At 33.2% G+C, this 24,458-nt stretch overlaps 1 pseudogene; it reads right to left on the bottom strand.

Moving 5' to 3' along the window:
- Nucleotides 1-16,970: 16,970 nt before the first annotated feature.
- LOC149553075 (cytochrome P450 71AU50 pseudogene) lies at nt 16,971-20,390 on the bottom strand (annotated as a pseudogene).
- Between the last annotated feature and the right edge of the window lie 4,068 nt (nt 20,391-24,458).

Genomic DNA, 24,458 nt, shown 5'->3' with positions numbered 1-24,458 from the left:
TTATTTTAGGCCTCAACATCAGCATCTTGTAGAATTCAATGTTTCATCGATAGCCCTCATGAGCTTCAAGTTATGACCCTTAGAAGATTGACCTTGAAATGCACTTAGAGCACCTTGGAGACTCCTCGGTATGGGGTGGTCATAGATGATGGATGGTCTCTGTGGCTAGAAAAATGGTGTCACTAGGTTCACCCACCCATTCAAAGCTAATGGAATTGATGATTTAATGCCAAGATCAGCGATTTCAAAGTTACACTATGGTGCACCTTTGAACTGAGGGACACTACAAGTTTTGGAATCGAGCAAGATCGCTATGTCAAATCCAAATAGAATGTGATCTCTCAAAAATGAGATAGTTTATTTTAGGTCTCAACATCACCATCCTATAGAATTTGATATTTTATTGATAGCCCTCATGAGCTCCAAGTTATGACCTTCAAAAGATCAACCTCAAAATGCACTTAGAGCACCTTGGAGACTCCTCGGTACAAGGTGGCCGTGGATGATGGATGGTCTCCATGGCTAGAACAAGGGTGTTACTAGGGTTCACCCACCCATCTAGAGCCAATGGCATTGATGATTTGATGATAAGATTAGTGGTTTCAAAGTTATGCTGTGGTGCACCTATGAGCTGAGGCACACTGCAAGTTTTGGAATCGAGTGAGATCACTGTGCCAAATCCAAACAAAATGTGATCTCTCAAAAATGAGATAGTTTATTTTAGGCCTCGACATCACTATCTTATAGAATTCAATGTTTCATCAATAGCCCTCATGAGCTCTAAGTTACGACCCTCAAAAGATTGACCTCGAAATGCACTTAGAGCACCTTGGAGACTCCTTAGTATGGGGTGGGCACAGACGATGGATGGTCTCTGTGGCTAGAATAAGTGTGCCACTAGGGTTCACCTACCCATAGGGAGATAATAACCCCTATTATTTTGTCAGTTTAATTTTAGTTCCTCATGACTTAGGGTTAGGGTAATCAAATGGTAACATTATCAAGTAAGCAAATGATCTGATGGGTTGCTTATATTTGATTAATAGTAATATAATTTTTTCTATAATTTGTCATTTCAATTTGCAAGGTCCACTAATCTATATCACAAATTATAGTGGAAAATTGTTCTCAAATTTTTTGATAAGAATGGACAAAACTAGAAAGAATCTGCAAGAAATGTAAGCAAATCTGTACAAAATGTTGATTATGAAACTATGTCATTTAGATTAGGTGGAAATTAGACTTGCTTTATTATCTCTATATGAAAATAAAAAGAGGTTTGTTCAATGTTGAAAATGACAACAACAAAATAAGAAAATAATAAATTTATTTATTTATTTTTTCTTATTTGAATATAATATTAGTTCAATATAATGGATTTGATTTAAATGTTAAAAATTGTTGTTTCTTTCAAAAATTAATAGATAAACTAGGATATATATGGACAACATTACTTTGAGTTTATACAAATAGATTAGATAAATGTAGCAAAGCACACAAGTATTTTTCTTATTTGATTAGTTTGATAAAAATGGTTTTAATAATCATAATGTTAGCTCTATGTCAAATAAGAAAAAAGCCAAACTTGTAATAAGATATCCGCAAGCAATGATCTTTCATTGTCTCCTTGCTTCAATACTCATATAGTTATAAATGCTCTTAAAATTGTCTATATAGCCTTGTATCACATGAAAATATGATTTGCAAGAACTTGTTCAATATCTTCCTCTTATAATTCCTTACAAAGAACCTACCAAAATACAAATTAGAATATGTAACTAATTTAACCCATCTTTTTCATTATTACAAAAACCATATACAACAAAAATTCACATTTTACATCATAATGCATCATAAATCTTAGGAATTCTCCCCAATACACACCCCCCCCCCCCCCCCCCCAAACTTTTCATGATGTACCTACATTCCAATATCATAAAAAATACTGGTGACTTATTGTATTAAACAAGATAATCATTAGTTCACTAAATCATTATGAAGAAAATAACATAAGAAGTAAATATACCTAGTCGAGTGTTCTAGTAGGGTCCTCTCTCTATTTTAGGGTCTCCAACAAGGCTTCATGATAAACATTAGTAATAGTAAAAAGTTCTTTTACTTTTGGTCTTCCTTGATGCTTCAACAACTTTACATTTGTTGCTATAATAAGATGCGAATATATGAGAATTATTTTGTGCTTCTGATAGTCTTCGAATGCATGAATTCCATTCCTTCTAAGTATGTATGTCTGCAGCCATGTTCCAGTGACAAATACTAAACCAGTAGGATATGTGAATCCATCATCATCTATGATCAGTTGTGCAAGCTTTTGTTTACCTCTTACACAATGTGCTAACCAATAATCAGATTTCTCATCATTCCTTGTGGTGCAACCATTGCAAAGACATGTCCTAGCTAAAGAAGATTTGATAGATGGTTATGCTCAAGTGAACATTCCATGTCATCATTTCTAATAGAGGGTATGATAGACAATGGAGTAAGATAATGTGGAGCCCATGTGTCCACCCACTCACTCAACTCACAGTGATCCCAATCACACTGAAAACAACTAAGATAAAAGCAAGCTAGTTGTTGTGTCCAAATGGTCTATGTACTAGAATCAGAGATCCAGAATGAATGCATTTTTTTATCAATCTCTCACTGTAGCACAATCTGATCTATCACCTATGGACCCTTCCTCAACCAACCAAAAGAACTTTCATACCACTAAATCAAGAGTCCCCCCTATGATAATGCTAAACTACACCAATCAACAATGCTATGAGCATAAAGAAACTCTGTTGCTGAAATTTTCAATTGCTCTTTAACTAGAGGTCTCTTCACACATGCCCCTGCTCCATCATGTTCCCCTTTCCCATGGCTAGACTCAAAAAAACTCCAAATATGAGGCACCCCCCTCTCTACGCATATCCTACACAACCAATAAAACATGCAAGCATTCTTGAATTGACCTATACAATTATCTGACCAAATAATATGTCTATCCATAGCAATTGCATGCTCCTATAAGAAATCAAAATAATTCTCAAAACAATGTTGCACAAACTCATGAGAGTGAGATCTATCATCACTCATATAAAAATGATACTCTCTAATAATCTTTCAATTATCTTCTGCACTATCAGGGGCATTTTTATTTATTATGTGGATGAAAATAGCAATTTGAATGGAGTTTTAAGACTAAGATTGTGTCTCATTTTGAGGTTGCAATGTGTAGTTCTTATAAAAATCAACAACTGATATAATAGTTCCAATGGGAAAAGTCTCCTTACACATTCTAAATTTTTGATCCAACCACCGAGACCTATGACTACAACTTGTATACTTGTAGAAAAAATTTGCCTTGAAATCTGAAATAAAACTAGCCATACTAATTTTTTTCCAACCAATTCAAATCTAGAGCCCTCACCTCAACTCTTCAATGTGTATTTCACCATTTCATATAACTTTTTTCTTACTATTGTCTTTCCACGATCTTGTTCAAATCCCTCATAGAAACATGTGTCAAACTTGGATAAGCCACCACATTCTAAACACTTCTTATTTAAGCAAGCATTTATTTAAAAGAAACAACCATCAACTCTACGACATAAAAATTGATCTAGCAAGTCTCTTGATGATTTTGGAAGCCCACTAGCACCACAATTCTCCAACATTTCTTTACTATGCAAAGTAGAATGAATGGAGTGTAATAGTTCATGGTGCATAGAAAACTCGACATGATATTTGCAAAAGTATGTATTTCAAATTTTAAGTGGCACACAATAAAATGGCTTCAAAGATTCAAAAGCCCTTTATGATATATGAAGACTTGGATGACTCTCTCTAAATTTTTTGAACAACATAGTTTGACTTACCTCCAAATAGTGTTTAGGATGTGGTGTGCAGCCTCTAATGCCAATTCTCAACTTTGACACATCATTAGCATTGGGTGATACTCATGACCTAGAGTGCCAAAATTTTGTAATTTCTTCCTTCACATCATCGGATAGCTTCTTATCAAAATTTGGAAGTCTCCCACCAAAAGTCCATGTTTCATTTTGAAGAGGATCATCAATTTTCTCTTGTTGACTAAGTGTTCTTCTCAAAGTAGTATGATTTAGGTTCAAGTCAATACAAGTTTGCCTCGTATATCTACCCTTTCTCAAATGATAACTTACCAAAGAGGTTGTAATAACCCTTTGAGTAGCTCTCTTATCCTTCTCCCTACTATTTTTCTCAATGCTATTGAGAGCACTGAAAATATTCTTCACAATAATGGTATTTTTTCCAACTTTTTATTGACACAAATCTTCAATTTGGAAATCATAGGTCTCATCTTTTGCATTTTAGTAAGTGCATAGAAAGTTGACATTGCTCCACCACTGTCTTATTGCTGAAAAACATCTTGTATAGTCTTGAAGCCCATAACTAAATGGTTCTTTCTAATTTTTTCCCTTCCAAATTGGTAATAATCATTTCATCAATTTTAATTATCCATTTTGGTGTTCTAGGACCTTCATGTCTATTATAATTAGGAGATATGTAAGGTTTATTTGCATTGTCATGTTTGGCATGGTCAATTATGAAATTTACATTATGACCTAGTAGCATTTCATCCTCAAATTTTTTTTATCATTTTCAGTTGGTACATTTTCATTCCCAAATTGCACATATTCATTATCTAACTCTATGATTTCACCTTTGACTAATTCATCATCAACTTGACTCACATTTAACATACCTTGTGTTTTCCTTCACTGTTCTATTTTGTCCATTTTCTTATATGCCGCAATGTCTTCATTGTATACCTTCCTTTTTCATTTAGCCTATTGACGACTGTTGCTCCCCATTCAAATGACAATATCGGACACCTAGGGATATATTATCAAACATTTTTCAATTGTTTGGGCCCCAAAATGTGAATTTTCCTAAAACCCGTGAAAAAGTCCCACAAAAAGTGATGTTGTCAGGTCTGTAGTCATAGGGAATATTTTGGGAAAATCATGCCAGTAAAATTGGGTATCCAATTTCAGATCAGATACCTGATTTCAAATTGGATATCTGATATTGCCACCCAAATATTGGAGGGAAAAACAAATTACTATTCATTATTAGTGAGTAATCAGTTATGAATTACAAAAATATATGAGTTATGTATTACCTTATAATGTATTATTATATTATATTATTATTAAATATAATAATATATGTTATTATTATTATAATCTATAAGTATATAATATATATATATATATATATATATGAAATTATTATATCATATTATTATTATTAAATATAATAATGTAATAAATGTTATTATTATTATTATTTATAAATATAATATATATATGATTATTATATTATATTATTATTATTATTACTATATTATTATATTTTTACTATATTATTTTTATTTGTTACTATAACAAAATATGATATTGTTGTTATTATTATTAGAATCATTTATATGGGTTGAAAGGGGCCATAGGATGACCTACGACCCCTTTCGACACATTTTATTATAACATATGTCTTTAGGGGTCCTAGGACCAATAGGGACATATTATAATCATTTATATGGGCTAAAAAGGGCCATAGGATGACCTATGACCCCTTTCGACACATTCCATGACGACATATACAATCATTTATATGGGTCAAAAGGGTACATAAGATGACCTATGACCCCTTTCGACACATTCTATGACGACATATGTCTCTACGGGTCCTAGGATCCCTAGGGACATATTAGAATCATTTATATGGGTCAAAAGGGGCCATAAGATGACCTATGACCCCTTTCAACACATTCCATGATGACATATGTGTCTAGGGGTCCTAGGATCCCTAGGGACATATTATAATCATTTATATGGGTCAAAAGGGGCCATAGGATGACCTATGACCACTTTCGACACATTCCATGATGACATATGTCTCTAGGGGTCCTAGGACCCCTAGAGACATATTATGATCATTTATATGGGTCAAAAGGGGCCATATGATGATCTATGACCCCTCTCGACACATTCCATGATGAAATATGTCTCTAGGGGTCCTAGGACCCTTAGGGACATATTGCAATCATATATATGGGTCCAAAGGGGCCATAGGATGACCTATGACCCCTTTCAACACATTCCATGATGTAAGGCCCACACTAGTAGCCTATTATAGATATAAGGAAATGAATGGGAATAGGAATTAATTAGGTTATGTATGGCATTCTCTTATTAACAATGATTTATGAGATCCTATTAAAGACTAATGTAGATTTTGATTATTATAAGGTTGATACCCTATCCAAATAACATTAGGTCAATAAGATAGGATCACATGAAAATGAGATTCAACATGTCCAAGTTGAGAACCTAGTCACGAGATTCAAGGTATGAATTACTAGAAAATTAAGTGAGATTAATTAACATTCACTCTCATAGGAAATAACAATGAATATAGTTCAAATGATAACAAAACATAATGGTTGCCCTTGTAGATTTGTTTTAAAATTGATGACATAATTTGGAAACATTTAATGGCATGTGAAATTAACCCTAGAGGCACACACACCTCATAATGAGATAAAAAGGACATTATTAGAAATATTACTTGGTCAATTGATTGGAAACGATACTAGTTAACAAGTCTGCTCAATAGTGATTTTCACTTATGACATATATACTAAGATCCATTTTACATGTTTTAATGATTTAATAGAAATGACTTTGGTGTTTCATTGTTATGATAGACAAGGATTGTGATGGTAATTAGAATGGTAATTTTTTTATGATTTGAAAGATTAATGTTATGCATATCTTGATATTTCAATTTTCTAAATATTTTATGGAAATGATTAAATGGAAGTTAATTGAATATGTTAATGCAATTAAGTGATATTGGATTATTCTACACTTATCTACATGTATTTCTATATTATTTTATTAGGCTACTGGCATTAATTTGAGTGTGCGGGAAAGTTGAACCATGGAGATTATTTGGGGAAACAAGGTTCAAACCTATGTGAACATAGTAAAGCCAAGGTGAATCTTTGGAAGATTCAAAACTTCATTGTATTATGTTTGTTTTGTAATGTGATTGTGCATGGGTGTTATAAGTTTAAAGATCGTGATTATTTAGAGACATGTCATCATGATGTGTAAGTATTATAATGTGTGTGTCATTTGATACTTGTGCCGTCTATGTGTAATGACATGCCATATAGGGTTTTGGGGCATGAAGTAATTTAACCTAAATTTAATCCCCATTATGAAATTAAGTTAGCCCACCTTGGAGAGTGTTAGAATGAGTCACCTTCTTGATGGTTTTCAAATTTAAAATTTGGTAGGAACTTTAGAGAGCCTAAAAGTGGTTCCCAAGTGTTATTTTGGTGAAAATAAGTCTCCCACATGGTAGTAGTATAGGTTGGGGGTCTAAATATACCCATAAGTTGGCCTAGGGGACTTAGGAGACCCTCTAAACTAGTCATTTTCAAGCCAATTCGAAAATCAGAGTGTCACATGACTTCTTTCCTCACCCCTCCACTTGGTTAAGTTCTTATTGGTAGAAAGGTACAAGGGTATAAGGGGGGTAGGTGGGGTTGGAAGTAGAGGTCTTTTTAGGGAGCTTGTGCCAAACTTAGGGGTTGTTCACCCACTCTCTAATTGTAGAGACACTTAGGGTTTGTAGGAGGAAACTTGGAAGAAAAGAAGGAAGCTCTTCATCACCACTTCATAGCCATTAGCTTGGAAAGAGGTTAGTGCTTCATGCCATGAAATTTCTTATCTCTTGAGAGTTGAATAATGGAGATTTGCAAAAGTGTTCTTGTAAGGTTTATGTGTTGCATTAGTGTATGTAGCAGTTATTGTGTATGTAAATGAGCATGTTAGATTTACTTGCATTTGATCTTGTTTCTTGAATTTTTTGTGGTGGATTGAATTTTATGTTGGGTGTGAAGGCTTCACTCACCCTTGGGAGGGAAGAGAAGCCTTGGGGTAAAGGGTTTAGTTGGGCTTGACATTGGAGTTGAGAAATCCTTCTCTTGGAGGGGATAGATTTAATGGATTATGGGCTCCATTGAAGCCATATTCCTTTCTATTGTTCTACGAGAGGTATAAGTGAGGATATGTGAAGAGGAGTAAGTGTTGATAGCCTTGTCGAGGCATGTGTTATTGATAACCTTGTTGTGGCATGTTTCTTGGAAGCTTTATTGAAATATTGAAATATATTCTATGGGAGGTATAAGTGAGGATATGTGAAGAGGAGTAAGTGTTGATAGCCTTTTTGTGGCATGTTTCTTGGAAGCCTTATTGAAATATTGCAATTGCAAGATTTGTTGTTTCACAAGCATATGACATTCTCCTCCTTGAAGAGCCCACCTTCACCCAATGTTTATGATTCCATCTATGAATCATTATGCAAGCCTTGGTTGGGGATTGTAAATGTGTTGTTAAATTGTGGTATTCATGTTGGTTCTTGTTGTTGTGATGATGTCTATATGTATTCCAGTTCAACCTTGTTTTCCCTAGCGTGGGGGTGGCATCCTTGAGGCCTAGGTTGGGAGGTGAGCCTCCATGGTTCATCCTTTTTATCTCTCATTTGCAGGTTTTTATTGAAAGATCTTAGGAACTTGGAGTCCTTTTTGTCCTTCCATGCGCATAGGAGGAGAAGACATTATTGCATTGAGATGAAATAGAGAGCAAATTCCTTCTTGTTATATGAGTCTAAATGTATTGTAAGAGGGTATTACTATCTCAGTTCAACTATCAAATGGATAGGTTGTGAGTTTTCAGGTGTAGTAAAAGTATTCCCATTATGTATATTTTGATATGTTGGTTTCACCACCTTTGTGTATCATAAGAGTATCATGGAAGAGAAATCCATTGTAATAATTTAGTTGTTTCATTATCTTGACTAGGAATATCAATTAGGGATTTAGAATACTTGATGATTGAGTGATATGCAAAATATTTCTAAACTAAATTTGATATCATAGAATAGATAGTATTGATAGGAAGATTATCTTGTTGAACGTTATTTGCATCTTAGCTCTATTGCATAACAGTTGTATGTGTATGTTCAAATTGAATCTTGCATGAGAATACAATGTTAATCCTTGAACAATTGGTATCTGAACTTCCTAAGACATAGATAAGAATCAATCAGATAGTTCATGTGTAACCTTGTTATGAAATTTATATCTATGACACTGAGTTAATGTTAATTGTTAAATAAACTCATTAATCTAGACTATGCATAGTATCTTGGGTAACTCCAAGTTATGATTGAAATAACATAACAAGAATTACCTTAGACTATAGGAATAGAAAATCAAATGGTTGACATGAATGTATAAATGTATAAGAAATAAACTGGCTGTAGGTGTCCATTTAACTCTCTGGAATTTGTATTGAGAGAGTAAAATATAACATCCAACCAATACATACCAATAAAATAATCAGAAGAATATGTTAGGGTATCTTCTAAATAGAGAAATAATAAATCTCTAGGCAATAAAATATGTTGAATATAACACAACCCAAGAAATAAATTTCAAGTACATTAACATTAGAATTAAATGGGTAGTCAGAAGACCTAGCATAATGAACCCCATGTATGGGTGGACTAGGCAATGGAAAAAGACAAAAAAATAAAACAAAACAATCCGCACTATCCTATATCTTGCTAGGCATACCCTAATTCCTACAAGAAAATTAATAATATACTAACTACAAAAAAATAAAAATATATAAATAAACTAAAATAAAATTACCACTCCCTAGTGCATATTGAGAGTCTCACGCATGGGTAGATGGGAAATGGGGACAATCTGACATTATGTCAGATCCCAATCCCAAGTATATCATCCTTGGGCCAAGGGAGAAGACTCCCTCTCAAATTTATGGGCCCCAACTTTATGGAGGACCCAAAAAAAAAGGAAATACATAAACTCAAAAAAAACTAAATCAACAATTGTGTCGGTGGTCCCCATGAACTCCCTCCATTCACCTTCCCTTACACCTAGCACACCTTCCCAAGTGCTTAAGTGCTGACCATTTCCCAAGTGCTTTAAGTGTTGACATCTTGTGTTTGGAACAGGCCACCCAGCATGGTTAGGAAGAAAGGGGTGTTATTTTAATTAAGTGGGAAGTGATGGTGAAATGTCACATCACCTAGGAGGTAGAAGAAAGGGCATGTGAGCATAGGAGAAGGGTGGAAATTTAATGTGTTAGTCAAGAACTAGTTTAGGGAATTGACAAGGGTTAATTAAATAGGGACATAAGGAATTAAAGTTGGGAATTTAGACGTTAAATCAAATTATATTGTTATAGATAAAGTGTTAGTGAGTAGTGTTAGGAGAGGTTAGTTTTAAATTAGTTTGTTATTAAATTATTATGTTAGTTGTATTTTAGGTAAGGTTATTTTTAGATATTTAATAATGCATTAGGGGATAGAAGGTTAGTACCTAGTGGTAAGTTAAATAATTATGTTTTAATCAAAATATTAGATCAAGGTAGCTTATATGTATAGGTGATTTGATTTATCATAGAGTTGGATTATTATCATATTTCAATCATGTGTTAAGGGCATTGGGGAGATAGCATTAAAGTAAGTCTATTTCAACTTAATGGATTTTTTTATGTGTTTAGTGATTGATGCCAAGTGTTAGTGGGTGGAATTATGATTAAACTTAGTGAATATGAATTGAAGATTAAGGCTATTATTTAATCAAATGGTAGTTAGGAAGTGTAATAGTATAGATAAAAGTAGCTGATAAATACAGATGTTAGTAGAGTGTTAAGACTATTATTATTGGGCTTATAGACCTATAGGAACAAATGATATATCTTAATTTGGAAAATTATTTATAAATAGTTAGTAAATAAAATAAGTGTAGAAACATAAATGTAGTAATAGTGAATAGATGAATAACTAAGAGTATAGTTTATATAATAATTAGTTGGGTAACGAATGATCAAGTAAATAATATCGTCCTCTATATATGCATAAATAGAATGAAAGGGTGCTAGCCATAAGAGACGCATTAAGTGGCATGCCAAACTTTAGTAATGACTATTTGGATTAAGTATAGGATTTTTATTAGGATTAAATTTAAACTTGTTATGATTAAATGTTACTAACTTGATTTTAAATTAAATAATTAACAAGGATAGTGTTTGGGTTGTAAGTATTGTGTAAAACTAAAAGTCAATCAATTGTTCTAATCTAAGAACAAGATCAAGTCTTTTAAACGTATTTTAACCATAACCATTTACCTTAGTCGAATCAAGTTTTCTGAGCATAAACCATAAACTCTAGATCTATAATAAGCCATTCATGTAACTCCAAGACTTGAACTCAACACTTCCTAAATCTTCACAACATACCCAATATTAGTATGTATTAAATATATATCTATTACTTTCCCTTAAAAAAAAATTAAAGAAAAAGTTAGTTGTGTTTGCCCTATTAAATTTAGGGCATGACACATGATGACATATGTCTCTAGTGGTCCTACGACCCCTAGGGACATATTAGAATCATTTATATGGGTTGAAAGGGGTCATAGGATGACCTATGACCCCTTTTGACACATTCCATGATGACATATGTCTCTAGGAGTCCTAGGACTCCTAGGGACATATAAGAATCATTTAAATGGGTCGAAAGGAGCCATAGGATGACCTATGACCTCTTTTGATACATTCCATGACAACATATGTCTCTAGGGGTCCTAGGACCCTAGGGACATATTATAATTGTTTATATGGGTTAAAAGGGGCCATAGGATGACTTATGACCCCTTTTGACACATTTTATTACAACATATGTCTCCAGGGGTCCTAGGACCCCTAGGGACATATTATAATTATTTATATTCAACACATTTTATTACAACATATGTCTCTAGGGGCCCTAGGACCCCTAGGGACATATTAGAATCGCTTATATGGGTCAAAAGGTGCCATAGGATGACGTATGACCCCTTTCGACACATTTCATGATGACATATGTCTCTAGGGATCCTAGGACCCCTAGGGACATATTCAAATCATTTATATGGGTCAAGAGGGGCCATAGGATGACCTATGACTCCTTTCAACACATTTTTATTACAACATATGTCTCTAGGTGCCCTAAGAGGCCTAGGGACATATTAGAATCATTTATATAGGTCAAAAGGGTCCATAGGATGATCTATGACCCCTTTTGACACATTCCATGATGACATATGTCTCAAGGGGTCTTAGGATCCCTAGGGACACATTAGAATCATTTATATGGGTCTAAAGAGGCCATAACATGACCTATGACCCCTTTCGACACATTACAACATATGTCTCTAGGGGTCCTAGGACCCCTAAGGACATATTATAATTGTTTATATGGGTCAAAAGGGGTCATAGGATGACCTATGACCTCTTTCGACACATTCCATGATGACATATGTCTCTAGGGGTCCTAGGACCCCTAAGGACATATTATAATTGTTTATATGGGTTGAAAGGGGCCATAGGATGACTAATGACCCCTCTCCATGCATTTCATCACAACCTATGTCCCTACAGGTCCTAGGACCCCTAGGGACATATTTGGTTGGCTCCAATGTGTTGAGAGGGGTCATAGGTTAACCTATGACCCCTCTCGATGCATTTCATGACAATGTATATCCCTAGGACCCCTAGGACCCCAAGGAACCCATTGGGAATGCGTCGAAAGGGGACACTAGGGGCCCTAGGTACATATGTTGTCATGAAATGTTTCGAAAGGGGTCATAGGTTAACCTATGACCTCTTTTGATGCATTTTATGACAATATTATATTTAATAATAACGTAATATTGTATATTTTAACATAATAATAATATATTACTAGATTATATAACAATAATAATCATATATGTTACTAGATTATAGATTTGATAATAATAATAATAACCATATATATAGTAATAGTCATAATGTTACTATATATATTTAATAATAATAATATTTATCATATATATTACTATATTATATTTAGTTATAATAATAATATCAATGTCCACACTTCCCCCAAATAAATTTCCCTCTAAAACACTCTAAAGTTTCCCTCTTATATTTATTTCCTCTCAAATTTCCTTCCAAATTTCAATTGAAAATTCTCAGACCTGATTGGATACCCAATTTGAATTTGAGTATTCGATAGCCTTGGTATTTACCAAACCTATTCGGTCAACCAAAAAATGTGTTTGAGAAGGGTTTCACTGACACTCAAACTTTGGGTAGCCATCTAACAATGTTATTTTCATCAAAATTGAATGAAATGAAAAGGGTTTCTTATAACACTCTCGAGATTCCATTGATATAATTGCTATCAAATTCGAAGTTTGATAATTATTTATTAGTTAACTTTCAATGAAGATGATTGTAAAGTGCTAATTGACATATTGATTGAAAAATAGCTATAACTTTCAAATGTTATAATATTTTTTAAATCAAAAGTTGTGTCACATTCTATGCTTCACCTAGTATAAGAAAAATAAATAAAAAATTAAATTTGGTAAAGTTTTCTATTAGTTAAGGTGGTCAGACATGGGATTTTTTTCTACAAAAGTTTTAGTAGAAAATTCATATTTGATTATTTATTTGGAATAAAAATACCCAAAAATATGCATCACATATGGGCATGATTCTAATTTTTACATCTATAATTATATTAAAAAAATATTATCATTTGATTTTGATTAAGGTGGTCAGACATACACCTACTTTTTTTTTTTGCCCTGAATTTTTCATAGTACTGCATTAAAATCCAAACTTTTGACCAATCAATTATTTTTTTCTCCAGATAAATCCTAGTAGTTTAGAAACTACATTCAATTTCCTATAGATTATTTTCTTACAACTTTTTGATATAAAGTCCAGAACCACTTTAAAACTATGTGTCAAGTTGACATAACCTTGATTTGCTAGTTTTTCACTGCCACTTAAAGCCATAGTTTGGTTTACCATAATCCTGCACAGACCCTAACCCAAAATCAATTTATCAATTAAATCCCCTTTCCTCTATTAAATTAAATAAATGTCAAAATATATTTAATTTAATCCCACAATCCCCTTTTATTCAATAAATCATCTAAAACCCCTAAACCATCCCTAAAACCCTATCTTTACCCCTAATCCAACCCATTCACCCATACTGACCTTACTTAGCTACCTAACTAACCCATCCCATCAAAGCTAAGCCACTTACCTCCTAACCCCCTTTCTACGCTAATCCTAATCTCCCTCCTAAACATGTGCACAACTTTAAGGAAGGTTTAAGACTTGCTAACCCAAGCCAAAGTTAATGGTCTTCCTTGTCCTCTTCCATTCCTATCCAAGAGCACTAATGGCTCTTACATGCTATTAATGCCTCTTACATCCCTCTTACACACTCTTCATCCCTCATTACTCCCCTTGACCCACCATTTCTACCACCCAATCACCTTGTGACACTTGTCATGAGGCTAGAGCTTTGAAGAAGCACAATCCATGTGCTCTCCTCTCATTGCATCCTAGCCCTTCTTCATTTTTTCTCCATCCTCACATCTTGTCCCTCCATCTCACTATCCCTAAGCCTATAAATTAAGCCCTTCCCCTCTCACAATATATCATCTACCAAGGAAAACTTATAATGCCCCACTAACCGTGCTATAGCATAGCCATTTCACACCCTTACCATGATAAAATTTGTTTTCACCTCCATTGTTGAACCTTTCACCCACCTCCATGTATTACCATTTACCATTTGAAGCTTGAGCACATTGTGAGCACACATCCTCTATTTATATGGACATATCAAAGTCATCATAGGGCACACTTGAGGAGCTTACCATTTTTGGTTTTCTTTCCTCCATGTTTTTTTGCCCTTATCTTATCATATGTGTTGCTTTAATTTAGTTTGTGAATGTTAAATTTACTCTTAATGTTTGTAGCACACTAGGTTCTTAGCATTACACTAATAGGGTGATGAAACACGTAAGATCTAACAATTTTGTAAGCCTTTAACAAGGTAGACCTTTCATAGGGTAGATCATAGTTTATGATCAACCATTGTGGCCTTCGTTGGATACACTTTACAACTATAGTAGTGAAGATTTGTGGGTATCATCCCCACCCCAATTTTACCTTCTCGTTGGAGGGTTTTTGGGAAACCAAATATCTTGTGTCATATATGTGTTGAATTTTATTTGCCTTCATGCTATGGATGAATATGTTGAGTTAGCTTTTTTAGTTTACATGCAAATTGTGAGATGGATGTGTGGTGAATGATTTTATGGCTAAAGTTTTGAAGGACTAATTAAGGGTTCCTTGATGGTGTCCTTGATGGTTGAATCTCAACAACTTCTTAAATAGGGTTCCCTTAATGGTTCTCAATCACTCAGTCATTAATTAGTTTAATTAATTTAGGATTAATTAAACTTCTAGGATAATGAGAAAGGTTAAGATTGAATAAATATATAAATTTATTTAATTAAAGGTAACAAATAAAGGTGGATACTAAATTTAATTTAAAAAAATAGATTTGTTTCACTAAAGTTCAACAAATAATAAATATTTATTTAATTAGGTAAAATAAGGTAATTCACATCCACATCTCAATTACATGTTACTCATTCTTGCTAAGAAAATTGAAAAGGAGTAACATGAGCATTTTCACATTATGTGCACTTATCATGATATTATTTTATCATATCCACTTATATTGGATAGAATTTTCTACCTTAGGTGTATTATGCACCTTTTGTTGTCTTGTCCCTTTATCACTCAATTAAATTAAACAATGGTACCTTGTTGAACATTTTGCAATGATCAATTTTTTGTGGGTATGTCATTCCACCTTAGATGGTGATAACTTGGTCCATGATTACTACGTAATAAGACAATGTCACTTGTTCATTATTTTTAGTAACTTTTTCTATATAAGGGATATCCTATGTAATATCCACTACATATAATGAATTTAATTTGAATGCATCCATTTATTATATTGCATTGTTTGTGTGAATATAACCTATTTTTTTGTCATTTTTGTTCCCTCTTTCTATTTATGGAAAAATCTTATATATGTAATTGAGAGTACTTTTGAAATATTTTGAAAAAAAAATAGAGATCCATTTTTTGAATTATCAAAATGTATTTCTTTTGATTTGCCAAGACAAAAAATGTCAAACTCTATGCTTAAAGAGTTTTATAATTTTAGCTACAACTTTTATAAGATTTTTTCATTTGTTGCCACCACTTAGACCATTATTATGCTGTATAATATAAACATTTTAGTATCTTTATAAAATTAACTTCATATTTTTCTAATCAAAATTTTAAATCAAATATAATGGTTCATCCTAAGATAAAGATAACAATGATAAAGTATTGAATCATACATATTCATTTTTTTAGGTCTGAATTCTTGCTTTAACTAACTAAAAATTAATAATGACAATTTTAGATATTAAATTGTATAATAGAATTTATTCTTATTTTATTTTTTGATAATTTATTACCATTATATGAAACCATTTACAATTTCTATTTTAACTTTTAAATGCAAGAAAAAATCATAATTCAAAGAGTTCAATAATTTGTATTTCCTCTAATTTAACTAAGCCCAAAAATCAGACTCTGAGCTTAAAAGAGATTCATATATGACTACAAATTTAATATTTTTTACACCATTTCCATTATCTATGTCACAACAATCTAGCATTAACTAAATCAAGCAATAAAAATAGGACTTCTTAATCAGCCAATCAATCAATAAAACATCCAGAATGCAATCACTTTCTTATTTATATCCCACTTATAAACATTTAACTAAAAAGATTAATGATATTAAGGATGCACCTTTCAAATACTTTGACATTATAGAAAACACAGACCATCCTTAAACATCACGCACTAAGGAAGAAATTAAGCTTGGAAAAGTAAGTCGACTATTTAACACTTCTAGCTGGAGAATTCAGCCTTAATGTGTGATCTTAATGTATGACACCTGGATTGCTTTGCAAACATAAATGAGGAGACCTCCTTCACTATATTGAGGAGAGGTGGACAACTTCCATTTGGCATGAGCAAAAAGAGAAATTTACGAGGCGCGATCAATCCAAAAGCTTCTTCCATATTCAATTGTGAAGGCTCGCAAGGAACATCCCACTCAAAGCAGTGAAGTAGCTGAGCAAGCACAAATTCTACCATTGGCAGACCCATGGAAATAGTTGGACAAGCTCTTCTTCCTAATCCAAATGGAAGTAATTCAAAGTGCTGACCCCTCACATCAATATCTTTGCCAATGAATCTCTCAAGTTTGAATGTTTGAGCATCTTTCCAAACTGACTCATCCCTTCCTATTGCCCATACATTAACAATGAGCTTTGTTCCTTTTGGAATGTTGTATCCTCCCGCATTGCAGCTTTCCCTTGATTCATGAGGAGCCAACAATGGTCCTGCTGGATGTAATCTGAAAGTTTCTTTCTCTATGCATTTCAAGTAATCTAAGCTTTCTACATCACCCTCATTAAGAGGCGATGTTTTCCTGCCACACCTTCAATTTCTTCTTGTGCTTTAGTCAGTATAGAAGGATTTCTCAACAGCTCACTCATGGCCCATTCTATTGTTGTGGTTGATGTTTCCATAGCAGCAGAAATCATATACTACAAAACCATAGATTTAGTGACTACATTATTTGTTAAAATCATGACATTTCTGGTCATTCTTGGTGATCCATATCACAAATATGAGATTTTAAATGTGAAAATTAGGAAAAAAATGTGCTACGTATGATAAAACAAAGTTGAGAATTTTAAGTATGCCTATTGAATGAAATTATATTTTTCTACATGAGTTCTCAAATTAATGATTTAATTTCTTAGAATTTGTAGTGATTTTGTTTGTTGTTTTTCGATTTAAATGTATTACAATTTGTTTAGGCCATCAGTCTTTAATTTTATACTTTTGATCTATTTATATTTCTCATTTAGCTCTTTATTATAACTTATGATAGATCATGTAACATAATACATAATATTTTATATAGAGAAAAATATAGAGATAATTCTAAGTGTCATCTGATTAATGATTTGAATTTGTATCAATATTTTAGATCACTCTCTATGATCTATCCATCTTTATCTATTACCTCTTTATTATTCTAATGATAAGTCATAGAACATGATCCAAATATTGATACAAAAATATCTGTCTAGTACAGTTGAATCCAAAAACAATGATAAGAATTTCAAGTAATCTTAGATCATGCAAATGTGATGCAAAAATCTAACACAATCTGGATCCAAAAACAACTAAATACTCCAAATTCCTTTAAATGTTTATTTTCTTAAATTTTCGTATAAACAATACACTCTAAATTTTGACTTGTTTTAGTGAAATATCTAGAATGACATTAGTTTCTTCAGTCAAATGAATTAAATATTAGAATGTATTGTTTAATCTTGTCTTTACCTTTCTATTATTCACATAATAGATCATGGAGTGTGCTGAAAACTTGATATAAGAGAAACATGGTTAGACAACATAAGTGTGAGTAACTGTTTAGCATTGATGTTTCAAATCAGGCTTGTTGATGCATCCATTTTCCTCTTTGAGCTCTTTGTATTTTGAATTTTAGCTTAAACAATATATTCTAAGTTTGGATTTGATTAGGTTGGTTCTCTATTATTTTAATTTGATTTGGTGAGTGGTCTGATATCACATTAGCTTATTTAGAAAGACCCATTTATAAGCCACCCAAAAAAGTCAAAACATAAGTGTTGTATAAGCTTCTCTTTCATGACCTCTGATAGATCATGGAAGACAATCATATTATTTATCTAAATGTTTTGAATCACATAAAATAATATCAAAATAAGAAAAAATAAACAGACAATATAATGATATTGGTTCAAAAATTAACACAACAGACTGAAAAAAACTACATACACAATTTCATACTAAAGTCAATGTTCAGAAGATATTGCGTCTTTATCGTAATCTAATATAGAAACAACACATAACTTCTTACAAGCATCATTGATTTGATGTATCTAAATATCAAGATGATCTTCATGATTTTTTATTTTCTAAGAATTTAGCACCATAGAATCTTTAAAAAAGGATGTGGCTATCCTCCCTACAAAGTGTACAGTTGACCAATTTTTAAAAAATCTAAAGCATCATGGATTTTTCTGAAAATTTCAGCATTTCATTTCATGATCCACATAGTTTGTAGTCAAAAACAACAAAAAAGTTGAAAAAAAAATCACTACATTTTCGTGAACCTAGGAAAAAAAAAGTTTTAGGTGGTTCTGTCTTTAGTGCATTTTGAGATTAGCCTGACCCTAAAAAAGCTACAGACATACAGAACTTTGATACTAAAGTCAATGGATAACTTCTTACAAGCATTACTGATTTGATGTATAACGTTGTGATGGTGGGATCTATCTCCGCCAAGTCAAGCAGCACGTCGACCAAATCTTTCACACAATCATCATCATCACTACTCTTGCTATGAGCAACATGGTCCTCAATTACTTTCGCAGCAAAATCATCAAAAGTAGCATGATTTCATTTCATGCGACGATGAAATCCTTCCAGATCAAATCGATCAAGAAAAGGGATGAAATCCCCAATGCAAAACACACCACCAAGTTGAAACCTCTCTTTCAACATCTCCTTAAATTTTTGGCCTCCACCCAATTCATGATCAGAAAACCTCCTGCCCGCCATTATTCTGCAAATAATATGTTGTTTAAGCACCGTGAGCCTCTCCCTCACATTGACTCCATCATGATGAGTACTCTCCTTCGCAATAGATTCCACCATGGCTGCCACCTCTTCTTCTCTCACTCCTCTGTAAGACACCATTCTTTTTGGAGTGAATAACTCAAGAGTACACAACTTTCTCATTTGCCTCCATTGTTCTCCATAGTTGGAGAATAATATGTCACCACCATTGTAGCCCATGTATTTGGCACTCGATGATTTGGGTCTGTTGGAAAATGTGAGATCGTGTGTTTTGAGGAACTCTTTGGCCATGGCAGGAGAAGAGGCCACTACGGTTGGGAAGGACCCCAAGCGGAGGTACATTATGGGCCCATATTTATTTGCCAGATTAGAGAGAGAATGATGTGGGAGTTCACCCAGTTGGAAAAGATTTCCAACTATGGGTAATGGATGAGGCCCTGGTGGGAGGATCAATGGTTTCTTTGTTTTGAATATTACCCACATGAAGATTATGATGATGATCAACCCTACTATTAGACTTGCCATTGAATAATCATGCAACCACTCCATGCTTGAAAGCTGCAGAAACATAGCCTTGTTGTGAAGATTGTTGCTTATGGATGAAGTCAGAGACTTGTTTGTATCCATGGGTCTTTACTCAAGGGCAATACAATATTATGACATTTTTTGTGGGTGGGGGAGTGGGGTTTATATAGGTGTGGGGATGGTATTGTAATGATATTGGAGGGGTGATTAGAAAGAAGTTTATAATAATAGATTAGAGGTTGTGGATAATTCTTTATGGTGTTGGGTTCGAAATTGTTCTTGTATTGAAGAGGTGGGATGGTTAATGGACAGAGGATCTTAACCAAGGGCACTAGTCTCCCCCTTGTTCTCATAGGTTCCTGGTCCCTAGGTAAGGTCATTAGAATCAAACAACTTAAACATCACATACTAAGGCTTAATTCCTAGACTAAAAGTGTTAAATGGTCAAAATTGACTTATTTTTCCCAACTTAATTTCTTCCTTGCCCATTTGATTGTTGGAATAGAAATAGAAATTTAGAACTTATCTATTCAGATCACATTCTTATCTACATAAGCATTTTTTTTTTCAGTAAGATTGCTCAAGAGGGTTATCGAGATTTCAGATCAACATTGTGAGAAGTGACAAGGGAAAAGGTGCAAACAAGGGGCAATTGGAGTGTGGCATATGGGAATGCAAAGCTGGCCAACAAGGGCATTTTCTTTATTAACATAAATGATGGAAAAGTTTGATTATAACAAACCCAGGATGAAGAAAGCTTGTCTCAAGCCAACGAACTTTCATCCAAGGAATAGTATGTATGGTATAAGAGACAGGGGAAGACGTGACAATGAAAATTGTTATATGCGGTATGCTCGAGAATGTGCATAGAATGGACCATCATTCTTATAGGAGGAGATAGGTATGTATGTTAAATCCTCATTTACTATTTCTGTATGGGGCACTTGTTTTGAAGCATTTTTCTAGAAGAGTTATTCAGAAATAATATTCTTGAAAGAGAAGTTTTAAGTTTAATTTTTCAAGGAAGGATATTCATATATTATTTTTAAAAAAATGTTAGGTGCCTTTTATATACTAAGAGTACAAAGAATTATTATATATTGTTAGTATATTTATATATCAAAATTTAATATATTATGAATGTTGAAACGTATTTTGTTCATTTTTTAAACATACATTTCAAATTTAATAAGTTTTCAAATAAAAGGCAAAAGAAGGTTTTAAGGGGATAACTAACAAAATTATAGTCAAAACCTCTGGTAGCCAAAATCTTACACCAACATTAACTATTCTACCAACAAGACACTTTAATAGAAACAAAAAACAAAAGGGTGGAAAATTGGAGCACCAAGAGTCAGTAGTCAAGAGTTAGGAGTTAGACCAACAAGTTTTAAATTGAATAAGTTAAAATGTACAATTTATAAGGACTTTACTTGAAAAAAGGGTTAAAAGATGCTACTAGATTATGGACTATGTCTTGTATTCTTAGAGTACCTTTTCCATTAAGGAATAGGATTAATAATTGGTAATTATCTTCATTTATTTAAACTTCTAATATCAAGTTAAAGGGAAATAACATATTTTTCTAATGTTATAAACTAAGAAATATAAAAACTATACATAAAATATGAAGACTCCTGCCCTTGATGGGATGCTTGTTGAATTCTATAAGAGGAATATCAATTGGATCTATGATGAACTTAGGGGGGTATACCAATGGGCTTTCTAGAATGGCTCCTTGGGAGAAGATATTAATGTTGGCCTAATTAAATTGATCCCCAAAAGTGGAGATAAGTCCCTAATCAAGAATTGGCAGCCCTTCTCAATGTTTCTTACAAGATTTTGGCTATGAGATTGGCTAAGGTTCTTCCCAACATCATCTCTCCCACTTAGACTGGATTTATTAATGGTAGATATATATTGGAAAATCTAATCAACTGATGGGAGTCTCTTGATTGGGCCAAGGTCTCTAGGTAAAACAAAAGAATGCTTTTACTAGATTATGAAAAATCCTATGATCGGGTTGAATAGGGTTTTATCAAGATGATGATGGAATCCTTGGGCCTTCCTAATAAGTTTTACCTTATGGTTCACACTCTATTGGCTGATGCCAAAGCTATTGTTTTAGTCAATGGGAAATGTTCTGAGTACTTTAACCTTTCTAGATCCATCAGACAAGGTTGTTCACTTGCCCTCGCACTTTTTGTCCTTGCAACAAATTCCCTCCACTATTTGTTAAGAGACAACTCCCTATCTTAGAGGGTTAGAGGTATTTCCCTTCCTAACAATGATGAGCTTATTAATATCCAATTTGTTGATGATACTATGTTGATTTTTCATCTGGAAGAGGATAATATGAATGCCTTGATGAAGAAGTTGGAGTTATCCTATGATGTTGTTGGTAGTAAGATCTTTGTAGGTAAATTTATGCTCCTTGGCTAAAGGAGCATCCCCCTGATTGGTGTTCTAGATATGGATTCAGCTGGGGTGGTCCTAATCAAAATATTAGGTACATTGGAATCCTTTTCTCTATTGATCCTTATATGAATGACATGTGGAATTGGATCAAGGAAAAAATTGTTGCTAAACAAATGGAATTCTCGATACCTTTCAATGACTAGAAGAATTCAAGTTTGTCAAAAGATTTTATCCTCCTACTCTATTTATTTCTCCCTTGTTTTTCTTTTCAAAATGAATTAGTTTGACTTTATTTAGAAAATCATTAGAAATTACCTTTGGTTTGATGGAAAGGGAAATTACAAAACTCATGTTGTTAATTGGAAATGGTACACCTTGAGTAAGGAAGAGGGAGGCCTTGAGATCAAGAATTTGAGACATCAACGAATTGTGATTGCAATCAATTGGATAGTTAAGGCAGTTGTGGGTGAAGAGCCTTGGAAGGTCTTGGTTAGAAATAATTTGAAGGAGGCTCAAAGAAGTAAGGCTAAAGGATGGAACAACCTAAGTATCTTAGACCTCCTAGAGTTATGGATTTGAATACTAGAGTAGGTGATTGCAATGTCTTTAAAGAAATTTGGAAAGGATGGAGATTTGTTAGGCATTTTTTTACTAGTGGTGGGTATGTGTGGGATCATGGTTTGCCAAAAAGTAGTGATGTGAAAAAAGTGGAGTTGTAAAATGTCTAAAAGTGTTTCAAAGTCCACTCTGACATTTTTTGCCCATCTTGATACCAAGGCACAAAGGTTAGACCAACCCTAAACATGTATTTGATCTATTATCGAGTACCTAATATCATATCAAATATTCAATGTGAGATTAGATACCTAAATCCTTTGACTAGAAATTAAAAAAACTTGAGAGAAATCAATTATTTTCCATCATTTGGCATTGGTTTTGCTCCTCATTTTAGGTACCTGATATGAAAATAGGTATACGATTGTGGTAAGTTATTTTTTTTGTTTATTTTATGGTTTTCAATGAATTATATTTAAAACTATATTTTTAATAGAAATTGTTGATTTTTAAAAAAAATAAAAAACTTCAAATGTGGTTTTCAAATTTAATAGGTATGGTTGACCCAAATGATATTGATAACACTAAGCCATGAAATAATGTTCCTTAATACCCTCCACAAATGATCCAGTAAACCCTCAAAACTATCCACCAAACTATTCTTTACCCCCTCAAAACCCTGCTCAAATTGAAGATTTGATACAAGAAAATCTTACTATACTAAGGGGTTTGCAAATCACATATAGCATTATACCTACATTGGCTCCTATATTATCCATATTAAACACCATAGTGGATAATATTCATACACTTAGTGATGAATAAAATGTTTCTCTTCATTGACGTGAGAAAATGCATGCAATGTTTGATGATGGATTGGACTATGATGAGGTTGCGGCCCTAAACATAAGTAAAGATGATATAGTTAACCTTGTTGTGAACCCAAAAACTAGTAAAAAAGTAGACCTCACTAAGCACAAATTATCAATATAATCATACAAAAATGAGGCTATGCATGTGAACTTTTGGGATCATTGGGAGAGAATTCTTATTCATGGTGAGGAGAGGGAAGAAATGCAAGGTGTATGGGCCCTTGCATGCTAATGAATTTCCACCTAGGAGTTTGAACTAACATATTGAAACAAATAGAAGATGACATATTGACCTAATGTATTTATGAAATTTAATGAACATAAT

The sequence above is a fragment of the Cupressus sempervirens genome, chromosome 6 (assembly GCF_028749045.1).
Source record: "Cupressus sempervirens isolate cs-2001-9-10 chromosome 6, ASM2874904v1, whole genome shotgun sequence".
NCBI lineage: Eukaryota > Viridiplantae > Streptophyta > Pinopsida > Cupressales > Cupressaceae > Cupressus > Cupressus sempervirens.
This window is presented reverse-complemented; position numbering and strand designations above follow the sequence as displayed.